We start from the raw sequence: 18,343 nt of genomic DNA on the forward strand, positions 1-18,343 counted from the left end.
GGTGCAGTAACCCCACTAGTGACCAGTGTGAGTGTGCAGGACTGGGGAGATGGGACCTGGAAAGATGAGAGATTCCAAGTGCTGTGCCCGCCTCCAAGCTCCCTGCAGTGTTGTCTGCAAACACAGGGTATGGGTTAAACGTTTCATGAGCAGTTTGGGGCTGAGGGCTAAGGGTCACACGGCTTGACTCTAGCATGGCCAGAATGGGTGAATGGGTTCAGCTCAGTTTGACAAGCGCAGCCGGATGCTGAATGTAATGAATAAGTAAAACACTGGTTTTTATTATTTTAAAATTAATTTATTTATTTTAAATTTTTTTAATTTTTTGCGGTACGCGGGCCTCTCACCGTTGTGGCCTCTCCTGTTGTGGAGCACAGGCTCCGGACGCGCAGGCTCGGCAGCCACGGCTCACGGGCCCAGCCGCTTCGCGGCATGTGGGATCCTCCGGACTGGGGCATGAACCCATGTCCCCTGCATCAGCAGGCAGACTCTCAACCACTGCGCCACCAGGGAAGCCCAAAACACTGGTTTTTATTACTGAGATGGCTTTGCTCCTGAGATCCAAACTGATTTTCAAAGATGATCCAAGTTAGGTACAAATAATTAAGATGTACAGACAAACGTCATAAGATTTTTTTTTTTTTTTTTTTTTTTTTTTTTTGCGGTATGCGGGCCTCTCACTGCTGTGGCCTCTCCCGTTGCGGAGCACAGGCTCCGGACGCGCAGGCCTAGCGGCCACGGCTCACGGGCTTAGTTGCTCCGCGGCATGTGGGATCTTCCCGGACCGGGGCACGAACCCGTGTCTCCTGCATCGGCAGGCGGATTCTCAACCACTGCGCCACCAGGGAAGCCCAACGTCATAAGATTTTGCTTTCAGGGAATGTCATTTGATGAAACAAACAGAGGAAGGGAATTTGTTCACAAAGAACCCACGGTCATGGGGTGCTAGCCCTGGGGACTAATGATGCCACCTGACTGGGAGCAGTAAGGTCAACTGAAGTTGTAGTCTCTAACATGGGGCCCCAGCTCCAGCCCGGGATCCCCTGGGCACACGAAGTCTTTCCAAAGGCACGGGGGTGGGTGGTGGTTAGGGAATAAATTTCCAGATTGCCAGATTCCATAAGTACTGCTTAAAATTGATCACCTTTCGGAGGCTGCCAGCTCTGGAGGGGCCCCGGCGGCTGAAGCCGCGACAGTTGTGGGGACGGCAGGCCGGAATTATCGTACCTGGGGGGGTTTGGAGAAGATGGCGGAAGAGTAAGACGCGGAGATCACCTTCCTCGCCACAGATACATCAGAAAGACATCTACACGTGGAACTGCTCCTACAGAACACGCACCGAACGCTGGCAGAAGACCTAAGACCTCCCAAAAGGCAAGAAACTCCCCACGCACCTGGGTAGGGCAAAAGAAATAAGAAAAAACAGAGACAAAAGAATAGGGACGAGACCTACACCAGTGGGAGGGAGCCGTGAAGGAGGAAAGGTGTCCACACACTAGACGCCCCATCGCGGGCGGAGACTGTGGGTGGCGGAGGGGGAAGCTTCAGAGCCGCGGAGGAGAGCGCAGCCACAGGGTGCGGAGGGCAAAGCGGAGAGATTCCCGCACAGAGGATCGGTGCCGACCAGCGCTCACCAGCCCGAGAGGCTCGTCTGCTCACCCGCCGGGACGGGCGGGGCTGGGAGCTGAGGCTCGGGCTTCGGAGGTCGGATCGCAGGGAGAGGACTGGGGTTGGTGGTGCAAACACAGCCTGAAGGGGTTAGTGCGCCACGGCTGGCCGGGAGGGAGTCCGGGAAAAAGGTCTGGAGCTGCTGAAGAGGCAAGAGACTTTTTCTTCCTCCTTTGTTTCCTGGGGCGCGAGGAGAGGGGATTAAGCGCGCCACTCAAAGGAGCTGCAGAGACGGGCGTGAGACGCTAAGGCCGCTGCTGCCGCCACCAAGAAGCCTGTGTGTGAGCACAGGTCACTCTCCACACCTCCCCTCCTGGGAGCCTGTACAGCCCGCCACTGCCAGGGTCCTGGGATCCAGGGACAACTTCCCCGGAAGAACGCACGGCGCGCCTCGGGCTGGTGCAACGTCACGCCGGCCTCTGCCACCGCGGGCTCGCCCCGCATCTGTGCCCCTCCCTCCCCCCGGCCTGTGCCAGAGCCCCTGAATCAGCTGCTCCTTTAACCCGGGGCCAGATCCAAAGCTGAGCCCAGGAAGCTGTGCGAACAAAGAATAGAAGGGAAATCTCTCCCAGCAGCCTCAGGAGCAGCGGATTAAATCTCCACAATCAACTTGATGTACCTGCCTCTGTGGAATACCTGAATAGACAACAAATCATCCCAAATTGAGGAGGTGGACTTTGGGAGCAATGATATATTATTTTTTCCCCTTTTCCTCTTTTTGTGAGTGTGTATGTGTGTGCTTCTGTGTGAGATTTTGTCTGTATAACTTTGCTTTCACCATTTGTGCTAGGGTTCTGACCGTCCAGGTTTTTTTTTTTCTTTTTCTTCTTTTTTACTTAAAAATTTTTTTTCTTAATAATTATTTTTTATTTTAATAACTTTATTTTATGTTATCTTACTTTATTTTATCCTCTTTCTTTCTTTTTCTTTCTTTCTTTCCATTTTTTTCTCCCTTTTATTCTGAGCCATGTGGAGGACAGGCTCTTGGTGCTCCAGCCAGGCATCAGGGCTGTGCCTCTGAGGTGGGAGAGCCAGGTCCAGGACACTGGTCCACAAGAGACCTCCCAGCTCCACGTAATCTCAAACGGCCAAAATCTGCCAGAGATCTCCATCTCAACGCCAAGACCCAGCTTCACTCAACGACCAGCAAGCTACAGTGCTGGACACCCTATGCCCAACAACTAGCAAGACAGGAACACAGCCCCATCCAATAGCAGAGAGACTGCCTAAAACCATCATAAAGCTACAGACACCCCAAAACACACCACCAGATGTGGACCTGCCCACCAGAAAGACAAGACCCAGCCTCACCCACCAGAACACAGGCACTAGTCCCCTCCACCAGGAAGCCTACACAACCCACTGAACCAACCTTAGCCACTGGGGACAGACACCAAAAACAATGGGAACTATGAACCTCTAGCCTGCAAAAAGGAGACCCCAAACACAGTAAGGTAAGCAACAAGAGAAGACAGAAAAACACACAGCAGATGAAGGAGCAAGGTAAAAACCCACCAGACCAAACAAATGAAGAGGAAATAGACAGTCTACCTGAAAAATAATTCAGAATAATGATAGTAAAGATGATCCAAAATCTTGGAAATAGAATAGAGAAGATGCAAGAAACATTTAACAAAGACCTAGAAGAACTAAAGAGGAAACAAGCAATGATGAACAACACAATAAATGAAATTAAAAATACTCTAGAAGGGATCAATAGCAGAATAACTGAGGCAGAAGAATGGATAAGTGACCTGGAAGATAAAATAGTGGAAATAACTACTGCAGAGCAGAACAAAGAAAAGAGAATGAAAAGAACTGAGGACAGTCTCAGAGACCTCTGGGATAACATTAAATGCACCAACATTCGAATTATAGGGGTCCCAGAAGAAGAAGAGAAAAAGAAAAGGATGAGAAAATATTTGAAGAGATTATAGTTGAAAACTTCCCTAATATGGGAAAGGAAATAGTCAATCAAGTCCAGGAAGCACAGAGAGTCCCATACAGGATAAATCCAGGAAAAACACGCCAAGACACATATTAATCAAACTATCAAAAATTAAATACAAAGAAAACATATTAAAAGCATCAAGGAAAAAATAACAAATAACACACAAGGGAATCCTCATAAGATTAACATCTGATCTTTCAGCAGAAACTCTGCAAGCCAGAAGGGAGTGGCAGGACATATTTAAAGTGATGAAGGAAAAAATCCTACAACCAAGATTACTCTACCCAGCAAGGATCTCATTCAGATTTGATGGAGAAATTAAAACCTTTACAGACAAGCAAAAGCTGAGAGAGTTCAGCACCACCAAATGAGCTTTACAACAAATGCTAAAGGAACTTCTCTAGGCAAGAAACACATGAGAAGGAAAACACCTACAATAACAAACCCAAAACAATTAAGTAAATGGGAATAGGAACATACATATTGATAATTACCTTAAATGTAAGTGGATTAAATGCTCCCACCAAAAGACACAGACTGGCTGAATGGATACAAAAACAAGACCCGTATATATGCTGTCTACAAGAGACCCAATTCAGACCTAGGGACACATACAGACTGAAAGTGAGGGGATGGAAAAAGATATTCCATCCAAATGGAAATCAGAAGGAAGCTGGAGTAGCAATTCTCATATCAGACAAAATAGACTTTAAAATAAAGACTATTACAAGAGACAAAGAAGGACACTACATAATGATCAAGGGATCGATCCAAGAAGAAGATATAACAGTTGTAAATATTTATGCACCCAACATAGAAGCACCTCAATACATAAGGCAAATACTAACAGCCATGAAAGGGGAAATCGACAGTAACACAATCATAGTAGGGGACTTTAACACCCTACTTTCACCAATGGACAGATCATCCAAAATGAAAATAAAAAAGGAAACACAAGGTTTAAATGATACATTAAACAAGATGGACTTAATTGATATTTATAGGACATTTCATCCAAAAACAACAGAATACACATTTTTCTCAAGTGCTCATGGAACATTCTCCAGGATAGATCATATCTTGGGTCACAAATCTAGCCTTGGTAAATTTAAGAAAATCGAAGTCATATCAAGTATCTTTTCCGATCAGAACGCTATGAGACTAGATATCAATTACAGGAAAAGATCTGTAAAAAATACAAACATATGGAGGTGAAACAATACACTACTTAATAACGAAGTGATCACGGAAGAAATCAAAGAGGAAATCAAGAAATACCTAGAAACAAATGACAATGGACACGTGACGACCCAAAACCTATGGGATGCAGCAAAAGCAGTTCTAAGAGGGAAGTTTATAGCAATACAATCCTACCTTAAGAAACAGGAAACATCTCAAATAAACAACTTAACCTTACACCTAAATCAATTAGAGAAAGGAGAACAAAAAAACCCCCAAATTTAGCAGAAGGAAAGAAATCATAAAGATCAGATCAGAAATAAATGAAAAAGAAATGAAGGAAACAATAGCAAAGATCAATAAAACTAAAAGCTGGTTCTTTGAGAAGATAAACTAAATTGATAAACCATTAGCCAGACTTATCAAGAAAAGAAGGGAGAAGACTCAAATAAATAGAATTAGAAATGAAAAAGGAGAAGTAACAACTGACGCTGCAGAAATACAAAAGATCATGAAAGATTGCTACTAGCAACTCTATGCCAATAAAATGGACAACCTGGAAGAAATGGACAAATTCTTAGAAATGCACAACCTGCTGAGACTGAACCAGGAAGAAATAGAAAATATGAACAGACCAATCACAAGCACTGAAATTGAAACTGTGATTAAAAATCTTCCAACAAACAAAAGCCCAGGACCAGATAGCTTCACAGGCGAATTCTATCAAACATTTAGAGAAGAGCTAACACCTATCCTTCTCAAACTCTTCCAAAATATAGCAGAGGGAGGAACACTCCCAAACACATTCTATGAGGCCACCATCACCCTGATACCAAAACCAGACAAAGATGTCAAAAGGAAAGAAAACTACAGGCTAATATCACTGATGAACATAGATGCAGAAATCCTCAACAAAATACTAGCAGACAGAATCCAACAGCACATTAAAAGGATCATACACCATGATCAAGTGAGGTTTATTCCAGGAGTGCAAGGATTCTTCAATATATGCAAATCAATCAATGTGATACACCATATTAACAAATTGAAGGAGAAAAACCATATGATCATCTCAATAGATGCAGAGAAAGCTTTCGACAAAATTCAACACCCATTTATGATAAAAACCCTGCAGAAAGTAGGCATAGAGGGAACTTTCTACAACATAATAAAGGCCATATATGACAAACCCACAGCCAACATCATCCTCAATAGTGAAAAACTGAAACCATTTCCACTAAGATCAGGAATAAGACAAGGTTGCCCACTCTCACCACTCTTATTCAACATAGTTTTGGAGGTTCTAGCCACAGCAATCAGAGAAGAAAAAGAAATAAAATGAATCCAAATAGGAAAAGAAGAAGTAAAGCTGTCACTGTTTGCAGATGACATGATACTATACTTAGAGAATCCTAAAGATGCTACAAAAAAACTACTAGAGCTAATCAACGAATTTGGTAAAGTAGCAGGATACAAAATGAATGCACAGAAATCTCTGGCATTCTTATACACTAATGATGAAAAATCTGAAAGTGAAATTAAGAAAGCACTCCCATTTACCATTGCAACAAAAAGTAAAATATCTAGGAATAAACCTACCTTAGGAGACAAAAGACCTGTATGCATAAAACTATAAGACACTGATGAAAGAAATTAAAGATGATACAAATAGATGAAGAGATATACCATGTTCTTGGATTGGAAGAATCAACATTGTGAAAATGACTCTACTACCCAAAGCAATCTACAGATTCAATGCAATCCCCATCAAACTACCACTGGTATTTTTTACAGAACTAGAACAAAAAATTTCTCAATATGTATGGAAACACAAAAGACCCAAAATAGCCAAAGCAATCTTGAGAACGAAAAATGGAGCTGGAGGAATCAGGTTCCCTGACTTCAGACTATACTACAAAGCTACAGTAACCAAGACAGTATGGTACTGGCACAAAAACAGAAATATAGATAAATGGAACAGGATAGAAAGCCCAGAGATAAACCCACACAATATGGTCACCTTATCTTTGATAAAGGAGGCAAGAATATACAGTGGAGAAAAGACAGCCTCTTCAATAAGTGGTGCTGGGAAAACTGGACAGGTATATGTAAAAGTATGAAATTAGAACACTCCCTAACACCATACACAAAAATAAACTCAAAATGGGTTAAAGACCTAAATGTAAGGCAGATACTGTCAAACTCTTAGAGGAAAACATAGGCAGAATGCTCTATGACATAAATCACAGCAAGATCCTTTTTGACCCACCTCCTAGAGAAATGGGAATAAAAACAAAAATAAACAAATGGGACCTGATGAAACTTAAAAGCTTTTGCACAGCAAAGGATACCATAAACAAGACCAAAAGACAACCCTCAGAATTGGAGAAAATAGTTGCAAATGAAGCAACTGACAAAGGATTAATCTCCAAAATTTATAAGCAACTCACGCAGCTCAATAATAAAAAAAAACAAACAACCCAATCCAAAAATGGGCAGAAGAACTAAATAGACATTTCTCCAAAGAAGATATACAGATTGCCAACAAACACATGAAAGAATGCTCAACATCACTAATCATTAGAGAAATGCAAATCAAAACTACAATGAGATATCATCTCACACTTGTCAGAATGGCCATCATCAAAAAATCTAGAAACAATAAACGCTGGAGAGGGTGCGGAGAAAAGGGAACACTCTTGCACTGTTGGTGGGAATGTAGATTGATACAGCCACTATGGAGAACAGTATGGAGGTTCCTTAAAAAACTAAAAATAGAACTACCATATGGCACAGCAATCCCACTACTGGGCATATACCCTGAGAAAACCGTAATTCAAAAAGAGTCATGTACCACAATGTTCATTGCAGCTCTATTTACAATAGCCAGCATATGGAAGCAACCTAAATGTCCATCAACAGATGAATGGATAAAGAAGATGTGGCACATATATACAATGGAATATTACTCAACCATAAAAAGAAATGAAATTGAGTTATTTGTAGTGAGGTGGATAGACCTAGAGTCTGTCATATAGAGTGAAGTAAGTCAGAAGGAGAAAAACAAATACCATTTGCTAATACATATATATGGAATCTAAGAAAAGAAAAAGTCATGAAGAAACTAGGGGTATGGCGGGAATAGAGACACAGACCTACTAGAGCATGGACTTGAGGATATGGGGAGGGGGAAGGGTAAGCTGTGACGAAGTGAGAGAGTGGTATGGACATATATACACTACCAAACGTAAAATAGATAGCTAGTGGGAAGCAGCCACATAGCACAGGGAGATCAGCTAGGTGGTTTGTGACCACCTAGAGGGGTGGGATAAGGAGGATGGGAGGGAGGGAGACGCAAGAGGGAAGAGATATGGGAACATATGTATATGTATAACTGATTCACTTTGTTGTAAAGCAGAAACTAACACACAATTGTAAAGCAATTATACTCCAATAAAGATGTTAAAAAATAAAATAAAGTAAAATTTATCACCTTTCAAAATTGCTTTCTCTCACTATACAATGAACAGAATGCATCCCTATCCCCCCAATACACTTTTATTTTTAGCAACCTTGCCCTTTCAACTGCACCAGTATCGAACCAAAATCATATAGGCCTTGGGGTAGCATCCCTTGAGGAGAAGCAGGAAGAGCATCACACACACACACACACACACACACACACACACACACACACACACACAAGTGTTGATTCAGGCTGTACGTTGACAGCAAGGCTCTGTGCCTTATCCGTCTACCTTAGAGTTTAAATATTTAAGGTTTACAAAAAGGACTCAGGGAACTGTGAATCTCTTTCAAAGCACATCCCCCCTTCATTTGCACCATTCTCAGCAATGGGGAAGAAAGTTGGTGAGTGCTATCATTTATTTGCCCGGGTTTTGGTCTAATTTGTATGTTTTGCCTGATTTCAAGGAGGTGTCCGAGAACAGCTCTGAATTTCTGCCGACTAGTCAACGTTACATTGTCAAGTGAAAGGAAGGTATATTGGAGGTAAGTAAGTGCTTTATATTTTTTATAAGATTTATTTCAAGTCATAGGAGAAATATTTTCATGTACTTTTATCTAAGATTATTAGATGTGTATATTTTAATATTTAGAGACTTATGGTCCCAGAAGAAAATTTTAATGAATTTCAAGTATATGCATATGTACTTTCTGGGTGCAGACAAGTATGATAAGGGCCAATTAAATGCTTTCAAAAATAAAATGATCTACTTAGGTGGGGGAAATGGAACAAAAATCTCAAGTCGAGGATCAAAAGGGACAGAGTAAAAGACTTGGAGTTCATATTTTATAAAACATAGGTTTGGTGTTAAATTATCATAATATTTAGAACCCCTCAGCTACACTGGAAAGAATTTTATAACAATTTTACTTTTAAATGTAAACTTAAAAATACATCAGAAATTTCATCCTTTGCCACTATTTAAATTTATGGTGAAAAAAATTTTGATGTTCAACCTACAGTCATGATGGGAAATACAGAGTTTAAAAAAAATCTTTGGAGATCTGGAAGCATATCCTTGAAGACCGCTGAGCTGGTTTGGAGCATTTGTCCTCATTTGACACTTGGTTCCTTGGAGTTGTCCTGTCATTTCTTTCTGAGCTCCCACTGTGTCCCAGTGTGTCTCATGGTGGGTTTGGTTCCATGATTGAATGTACCTAGCTTCTGAATTTTGTTAATCCTGATCTACTTGGTTTTAAGCTGACCTGATAAAGGAAGAAGATGGTTCATTCTGACTTGAAAATCAAAGAACCCGATTCACCTTCTGCATCCAGTCGTCTGTTACTAAATGGAAATGATGATCTGGTGGGGAAAAATGAGGAAACAGTAAGTTGATGCCTGAAAACCACTATCCATGTGGACATGAGCTGTGTCCACTTGCGGGCTGCCCACTGATACAGTGATGTCATTGCTGCCCGGAGATGCCCGCTTCCACATCTCTCTGAGGGCAGGATGTGGATACAAAGACTACTCATTCTGTTTGGGCCCTTCTTGCAGCCAAATGCAGACAGTGTTTTGCCTTAGCTGATGCTGGTTGGGGTGCAATTTTGGTCTGAAAAACCAGGCAAGATGCTGATTGGCTAGTGTAGGAATTGGCCTCAGGCACTGGGCCCGAGGAGCCCTGTGTTATCTCGTGCACACATCATGGTTCGGTCTCGAGTTCAAACCTCTGAGGTGTCGCTGTGACATCACCTCACAGTGAAGCCATGTGGTGTCTTTTCTTCCAGAATCGAGACATATTTTTGGTGGGAACCAAACTTGGCTTCTGGAATCAGTTCAACCTGAATTTGATTCCAGTGCTGACACTCGCAGCTGTATGATCTTGGGTGGTGGTTCTTCCCTTTAGAAGCCCGATTTTCCATCTGTAAAGTTGGAATAATCATAGTATTTACTTTGTGTGGCTGTTGAGAAGAGGTAGAGGCTGGGCACTTTGGAAGAGCTCTGTTTATTGCTGTCACATGTTTTAAAACAATGGATCTTCAGCCTCTTTCCAGTTGGCTCCATTTTCATAATCAACGTTTAACAATGTATTATGCAATATTACAAACTACATTGAAGGACACGGAAACATAAGAAGGTCCACCGCCCTAATATAACTGTCGTGTCTCTCCTGGCTGTAAATGGCAGGGCAGAGCGCAGGGGGAACCCACGGTGCTCACAGCCATATGTTTGGAGGTGGCTTAGCCTTTTCCGGCCAGGTTGAACAGGGGCTGTCTTTTGACCCGGCAATTCCACTTCGTAGACCTTGGTTCTTAGAGTGTAGTCCCCAGAGAAGCAGCATCAACGTCCCCAGGGAAGTTTGACATGCAAGTGATCACACTTACATATCCTTCCCTCAGACCTAGTGAACTAGAAATTTCAGGGACAGAGCCTACCATCTGTGGAAACCTGGCCAGCACCGGGTTTATCGGCGTGCGTTACAGCGGGTCAGAGAGAAGGAGGCAGAAGAAGAAAAGAACAAAAAGTCAAACGATTATTTCCAACCACAGACCCCCTCCTCAGACCCCTCCGTCACAGAGATCTTTGAGCACCTGATCGCCTTCCACCAGGTGAGTCTGCGAGCACCTCCGAACGGCACTTCTCATCCGTTTCCTTTCTGTGAGTGCCTCTTTTCTGTCTTGTCACTGTCAGGTGACTGCCAGCTCCATCTTTCAGCCCTGGGTAAGCCTCTGTAGAAGCAACTCGATCAGAGAGATGAGAAGGGTTGTTACTTACAGCCACTTACTTCTGGTTTTGGCTGGCTGTGTGGCCCTGGTCAAGTTACTTAACCTCTCTGAGCCTTAGCTTTCTTCTCTATAAAGTGGTACCTCCTCTCGGGGTTCTTGTGAATATTCAATGTGAGGAGTGTGAGTGAAGCCCTCCCCGCAGCTTTGGAAGGAGGTGGCCTCTGGCCACAGACAAGCTGCTCACAGAGACATGTGCTTTGGTTGCTACCCTACATTTCAAATAACTTGAAGGGCCATCAGATTCATCCTGGGAAAGGATGCCCAACTCAGAGCCTTGGGATATGTGAAAGTCTGGACAGAAAAGCAAATGGCAGTCTCCTGGTTTACCAGATGTCTCCATCACTTTGGGTGGAGTTTCTCACACTGACCACGCTCACGCATGTACAGGATCCCGTGGAAATGCAGAGGTGGGGCGTGGCGGGTCTGAGGTGGGGCACGATTCTGCATTCCTGATGGGCTTCCAGAGGATGCCACGCTGCTGGACGGAGACACACTGTGAGCAACAAGGCTGCTGAGGGTGGAAACTGAGGGTGGAACTCTGTGTCCTGCAGACCGTGGGATGTGTGAGTGAAGCCGGTGAAGGGCAAGGCGGGGGCACCCGTGGGCCCCTTGGCTTCTCCTGCAGCTAAGCTCATCCCCCTTCATCTGCTCACCTGCCTGGCAGAGCCTCTGAGAGTGAGTAATGCGCGTGCACGCACGTGCACACACACACGCACACACATGCACGCATTACGGCCTTCAACTGATTGGGTGAGGCCCACCCACACTCTAGGGGATGATCTCCTTTACTTCAAGTCAGCTGATCGGAGCCATTAATCACATCTACAAAATACCTCCACAGTAATGCCTAGATGAGAGTTCAATTGAATAAGTGGGTCTACAGCCCGGCCAAGGTGACACGTGAAACTGTTAACACCTGGGGAAAGGATAAGGCTTCTTTTATATTGATAAATGTGAGCAAAGGAATTGGCTTATATGATTGTGCAGCCTGGCTGGTCAAGTCCAAGACGTGTAGGACAAGCCATCAGGAAAGCCAGACAGGAGACTCTTGGGCAGGGGCTGAAGAGTGCTGAGCACAGGCCGAATTCCTTCTTCCTCAGGAAAATTTCTGTCTGCCTTGGAAGAATTGACACCTTTGTGACTTTAAATTTCCTATTCAAGAACATCGGGGGTCTTTCCTTCTTAAGATCTAGTTTCTGGGGGCCTTAGAAGTGTTTTAAAGTTCTCTTTGTGTAGATCGTGCGCACTTCTGGAGTTTATTCCTACATCTTTTCTCAACTTTGTCCCTCCTGGAAATGAGCCTTTTCTTCCATTATATCTTCTGTTTGTTGTTAGTAGATACGATTTCTGTATATTGTCTTATACCTCTTAACTGTACTGATTCTCTTATCGTTTGTGGTGGTTTTTACAGATGATTCTCCTGAGTTTCCCCAGCGGACGCTCATCCCTTTGCAAATAGTGGTGGCTTCACACTCTCCCTCCTCTTACCAGTTTCATACTTCGAACTTTTCTTGCCTCATCTGGTCCCTTCAATGCAACTCGAAACGATAGTGAGCCAACAGACAGCCTTGCCTTGTCTCTGACTTTAATGAGAACCCCACTTTTCCTATTAAGTATGACCCTCACTGGCTAAAGTCAGTGTGTCAGCAGGGCTGTGTGCCTTCTCGAGGTTCTAGGGGAGAATCTCTTTCTCTGCCTCGTCCAGCTTCTAGAGGCTGCCCACATTCCTTGGCTCGTGTCCTCTTCCTCCATCTTCTAAGGCCGGCCATCCCTCCACCCTCTGCCAGACTCACGTCTTCCCCTGACCCTCCTGCCTGCTTCCCTCTTTTGCACTGGGCCCACCAGACTATCTGGGATGACTCCCTCTCTTAACATCAGCTGCTTAGCAATCTTAGTTCTATCAGCAACTTCAGCTCGCCTTTGCCATGTAAAGGAACACGTTTGCAGAGTCTGCGATTAGGACAGGGACATCTTTGGAGCCTTATCCTCCCTGGCACACCCATCATGAAATGTGTTGGATTTCCCTGGGGTAATGATTTGCACAGTATCCCTGGGGAAAGGGCCCAGGGGAGCTGATCTTCACTACTCAGAAATTTCCTCTCAGCTACCAAGAGATGGTCTCATGCCGGCATGGCCCTTCTGTGTGACTCTCTGTGTGGCCCACCACCTCAGCTCCCCACACCCACTTGGTCAGGAAGAACTCTGCACCAGCCCTGCTCACTGGGCTGCTGTGCTCACCAGGTAGCTCCCCGGCAGGAAAGGCTTTCCCTCTCCTTCTCTGTCTGACCCATGCTGCTCTCCTCCCCCTCTGTGGCTCTGCCTGACCACCCCTGCTTCTGTTACACGTGGGCGGGTCATAGGCCAAACATTACCCATCTCCTACTTCACCAAAACTAGGGATGATTTGGATGATCTCCAGGACAATGGGAAAATGACTTTTGCAGCCGTGTTCATAACAGACTCTCAAAAGCTGTTTGGGTGTGTGGTTTTGCTGGTCAGACAGACCAGCCCTTCCTTTCAGCTGGTGTCCATTCTCCAACATCAGACAGTGGTTTCTTGGCCCCAGCATCCCCCTGGAAGGCCTCCAATCTGCCTGTCCCTTCTCTCCCGCCCTGCATTTGTGACACTGGCGGTCCCATATCTCGCCTGCACTCATCCTGGGGCACGGAGTGTGTGTTCCAGCTCCATCTCTCTGATTCCCTCCACTCACATACCCTGAGTGCTTGCTCCACTCCTGGGATCTTTCTAAACTTTTATTTTTAGTTCATGTAATCTTTTCAGCCCTCCCATGAGGCCAGGTGCTCATACTATAGAGAAGGAAACTGAAGCACGGAGAGGTCGCAGAACTTGCTACAGTACCAGTATATATCAGCTTGTTGAGACATCAACCTATCTTAGGAAAGAGAAACTTTGCACTAACAGGTGGGGTGTGGTGACGTTACCCAACTCAGGTTCAGCTTCTCATTGCTCAAGAATCCAGTACCGAGAGACGAGTATTGGGTAAAATGAAAGACAGCTTTACTCAGGAAGCCAGCAATCCTGGGGAGAAGGTGGACTCATGGCCCAAAGAACCAACTCCCCATTTTCCAGGTTTTGTTTGGAGATTCTGTAGGGAAAAGAGGAAGGGTTACATGCTAAAGAGAGGGTTGTGAGATGCGTGATGAGCTCGTGGACATTCCTCTGATTGGTTGGTGGTGAGATCACCAGGAGTCAACATCATCAACCCTCTGCTTCCAACAGATCTGGGGTCTACATGATTGTGGGCAGCATATAATTAACTTCTTTTGCCTGGCGGGGGTTTTAGTATCTGTAAAGCAGCTCAGAGGACATGGCGCAGAATATTGTCTGTAGCCCTTGAGGAGGGACTAAAGGTCCTTGACTTTGTTTAATGGCTAAACTATTATTATTTTGTTTTGCTTGACTATTTTCCTTTGTTGCTGCCTTTTTCCATTTCTCTGATTAAATTTATTCTTTGGATACTTTTTTTTTTTTTTTTTTAGAGACAAAGGGCAAGCAGAGGACATGGATGGGGTGAGGAGGGGATATTGTCCCAGGACCCCATAGGCACCTGCTCAGTTACAGAGAGGGAGAAAGGAAGGTTGAAACGAACTTTCAACGTGCCTAGAACTCAAGAGAGCTCCTTTCTGTGGCTTTTAATACCCAGCTCCTTTTCTGCTAAATAATTTCAGCCTTGATTTTAAAAAAAGGTTATAAAATCTTTGGGGCAGAGTTGTAAATAATTTTAAAATGTAGTTTTTGTACTCGGTCTGCCCATTTACCTTTTTAGAGCACGTTTTACCCTCTTGCATCAGAAGTAAGCATTTAGTGGTCAGGAGACGCTGGTGGGAGCCCAGGCTCGGGGTTGGCCCCAGACGCGGTGCCGCCTGGAGCACAGAGGACGACGAGGGTGCCTTTGAAACCCAGGTGGGGAGCTTGCACCCGCCAGGTCTCGTCCGCGCGGTGACGTCAGGGTCTCCTGGCGGCCGCAGCCCCTCACCCTCCTGTGAGCTGCCCCTCCCTTCCTGCCAGGAGGTCAGCACCCGCATCTCCAGCCACACCCCCCCTGATCATCCGGTTCTTCGCACTCAAGACGAAGTTCGGCGGCCGGCTGCGGAAGGGCATGTGCTGCAGCCGCTGCAAAACAAGGACGAGTACGTCTGGCCGCTGAAGGAGCGCAGCGACACCAGCGACAAGAGGAAACTCCCGAGGGGGCGGCGGGGGCGGCTGAGCCGGGCTCGGCTCGCCAAGTTCCGCTGAACCGGCCCTCCGTCCCGCCCCGGGGTCTCCGGGGAGCAGGCGACCGACGTCTTTCCCCGCCAGCCTCGCGTCGCTAGCTGACCGTGTCACAGCTGCTCCGGCGGCCAGGGGTCAGGCTGTAGCCATCGTATGTCCCCGCTGTGAGTGGACGGCGACCTAGTAAGGAGCTGCGATGGGCACGCGCTGGCTTCAAGCACCGAGGGGTTTACGCAGAGGGTCCCTGCACCCTCTCCGCCGCTTTATCTGCTACCGATGCCCACGCAGCCTCCGAAAAGGGCCATTCCAGGTTCCGTCGTAGCCTTTCACACCCGACGTTCTAGGGGCATTCGTGCCACGTGTGTGGATGCACACAGAAGCCTGTTTCTTCGCTTGGTAATGAACTCGTTCCGACCAGGCGTTTCTCTGACGCCGTCTTTCTCCGGGGGGAGCGGTCTGCCAATGACAACAGAGGCTGGAGCGCGTGCAGCGGTCGGTGGGCTTCCCTCCGCGCTGGATCGGGCCGCAGCGAGCAGCCGAGTGTGGTCCGGTATGTACGAGAGGCTGGAGGGAAATGGGGGCTCCGGTGAAAGACGTGGGACAGAAGGTGAAGCAATCGACCTTCGTTGTGTATCACGTGTGCCGATCGAGTGTCCAGTCCGCTCAGTCGCTGGCCACCTGGCCTGAGGCTGCAAGGTAAGAAGCCCAAGTCCAGAGAGGTCACTGCCCAGCCGGTGGGGTTTTACAGGCCAGGGCAGGTCTGGGGGGCAGAGAGGGCGGACCGTTAACCGTGAGTTGGCAGGAAGGGGCACAGCACGCTCCCGACGGTCCTCCTTGGACGGGGCAGGGCTGGGGACTCGCACAGACACCCCGCCAGAAAGGGAGAGGCTGTCTCACGAGCTGTCCACTCCCAGGCCCAGTGCGACAACCGCTTGTAAGGGGAGGTGGATTGGCTACACCGTCCCCTCCCACCGCACCCGCACCCCCATCCCAGCGCCCTTCGGACACTCAGGGCTCCGGGGTCCTCGACGCTTTGGGACAATGTGAGAAGTCACGTACGAGCGGGGATGCTCCGGACACTTGGAGGCTGCCGCCCCCTCGTGGCTGGACCGAGTAACTGCTCCAATCCCAACAAGGGACCAGAATCGGAGGTGTTGGTGTTGCCAAGGCTTCTTCTTTGCTGTTGCTACGGTTTTCCTGGAGATTCCTGGACTGAGTGGAGGAAGAAAGCTGATAGTCCGTGCTGCAGAGAACGGGAATCTCCCCGGGGAGCAAGCCTGCTGGGGACTCACAAGGTGCTCATAATCACTCTCCCTTTTACCCAGAAAGAACGGGTGTCCAGGCATCCCTCGGGCCTGCTCCGACCAGCCATCGATGGGGGAGAAGTACACTGTCTCTCCTCCCACCTGTTCAGGACTCCGGGAGAGACAGCTCTGGAGTTCACGCTGTGTGATTCCTTCACTCAAGAGGGCGGAGAGGCTCAGGCAAGGGGTTGAACTGGCCCCGCCATCCTCCTTCTCCCGTCATCTCCTGTGTCCACCCAGAAGGGGCAGCACCGGGGTCAGAACCTGCATCTCCAGAGTCTGCTGCCTGCTCTACAGCATCGGCTTGAAGGCCCGTCCACCTGCGCGGAATATACTGGAACTGCAATGATGCTTGCTCATGGTCCCTCACTCCAGGCAAAGCCTGGGCTTCAGTGGATCCCATAGGATGGGGCTGAGTCTGGAGCGGAGCAAGGAGAGGGGCCAGATAACACCGAACTGACCAAAGGAGGAAGCCTCAGCTTTCCAGAATGCAGGGTCTGCAGGTGCTTACTAAATGCTGTGAGGGGTGGAGTGGGCATAGGAGATGCTGGGCACTTGTCCAAATGACTCGTTGGATGCCCGACTATTTTCTAAGATGCTGTGGAGCACCTCCCTTTATCTCTCTCCTTCTGGAGCAGGAAGCAAAGACGGACGCAGCCAGCCAGCCAGAAAAGCCCCCATGGTCAGTTTTTGTTTGGGAGGAAAGGAATCCAGTCCCGGGGGCAAATCATCCACCAGGTATAGCCATAAAAGCAGCAAAAGGGGCACTGACCTTGAATCCACTCACCTTCAGCGGGTTCAAATGGATCCGTGGGTTTTCAGGGGATTATAGGATTATACGATCAGGTTCTTTAATCACAGCAACGCAATGGCTCAAACACCCATGTTTATGGGGTTAATTCATTTAAAATGAGGTGGCTGGTACAGCACTGAATCTTTTAAGTGTTACTTTGGAAGTAGCATAAATCACTGCCCTTAAAACACGGGGTGCACCGGGAGAAGAGCTCTGGCCTGTGCCACATCACCTTCTCTGCGTCCAAAGCAGCAAAGGATTTGACTTCAACCAGGGGTGTGTGTGTGTGTAGCTCTTTACAAAGTCAGGTTCCAGGGTGAAGCCTTGGTCATAAGGGAAAAGTCTCTGAAATCAGAGCCAGGTCAGGGAAACCACAGGAGAATCAGAGAGAAGGAGCTGAGAACAGACCAGGGACCTGAGTTTAAGGTAGGACTGTACCCAGACCTCCATAACAGCTCAGCAAGAAGTGAATCAAAGTTCATTCATTTTCCATGCTGTGAACTCACCCTGCCCCAGCTGCAAGAAGCCACCAAATGATCAACACAGATTCCACACTTTCATTAATACTCGTTTCCACTTTAATTCGTATTTTGGGTTAATTTATATGAAGCAAATCTAACCTATGTCTTTTATAAAGGTTTAAGTACAAAAATATCAATGTTGGGCTTCCCTGGTGGCGCAGCGGTTGAGAATCCGCCTGCCGATGCAGGGGACGCGGGTTCGTGCCCCGGTCCGGGAAGATCCCATGTGCCGCGGAGCGGCTGGGCCCGTGAGCCATGGCCGCTGAGCCTGCGCGTCCGGAGCCTGTGCTCCGCAACGGGAGAGGCCACAACGGTGAGAGGCCCGCGTACCGCAAAAAAAAAAAAACACCTCAATGTTTTTAGCGTTCTGGCTGGACTTTTTAGGTGAAATCAGCCTCATCCAAAAGTAAAAACATTCACGAGGGGACTCCAAAGTGAAAAA

The 18,343-nt window shown here is 46.8% G+C and overlaps 1 pseudogene; it reads left to right on the forward strand.

Annotated features, from left to right (window-relative positions):
* The first annotated feature begins 9,612 nt into the window (after nucleotides 1-9,612).
* Nucleotides 9,613-15,384, forward strand: LOC131756926 (interferon-induced GTP-binding protein Mx1-like; annotated as a pseudogene).
* The last annotated feature ends 2,959 nt before the right edge of the window (nucleotides 15,385-18,343 follow it).

Source organism: Kogia breviceps, chromosome 5 (assembly GCF_026419965.1).
Source record: "Kogia breviceps isolate mKogBre1 chromosome 5, mKogBre1 haplotype 1, whole genome shotgun sequence".
In the NCBI taxonomy this organism is placed as follows: Eukaryota; Metazoa; Chordata; class Mammalia; order Artiodactyla; family Physeteridae; genus Kogia; species Kogia breviceps.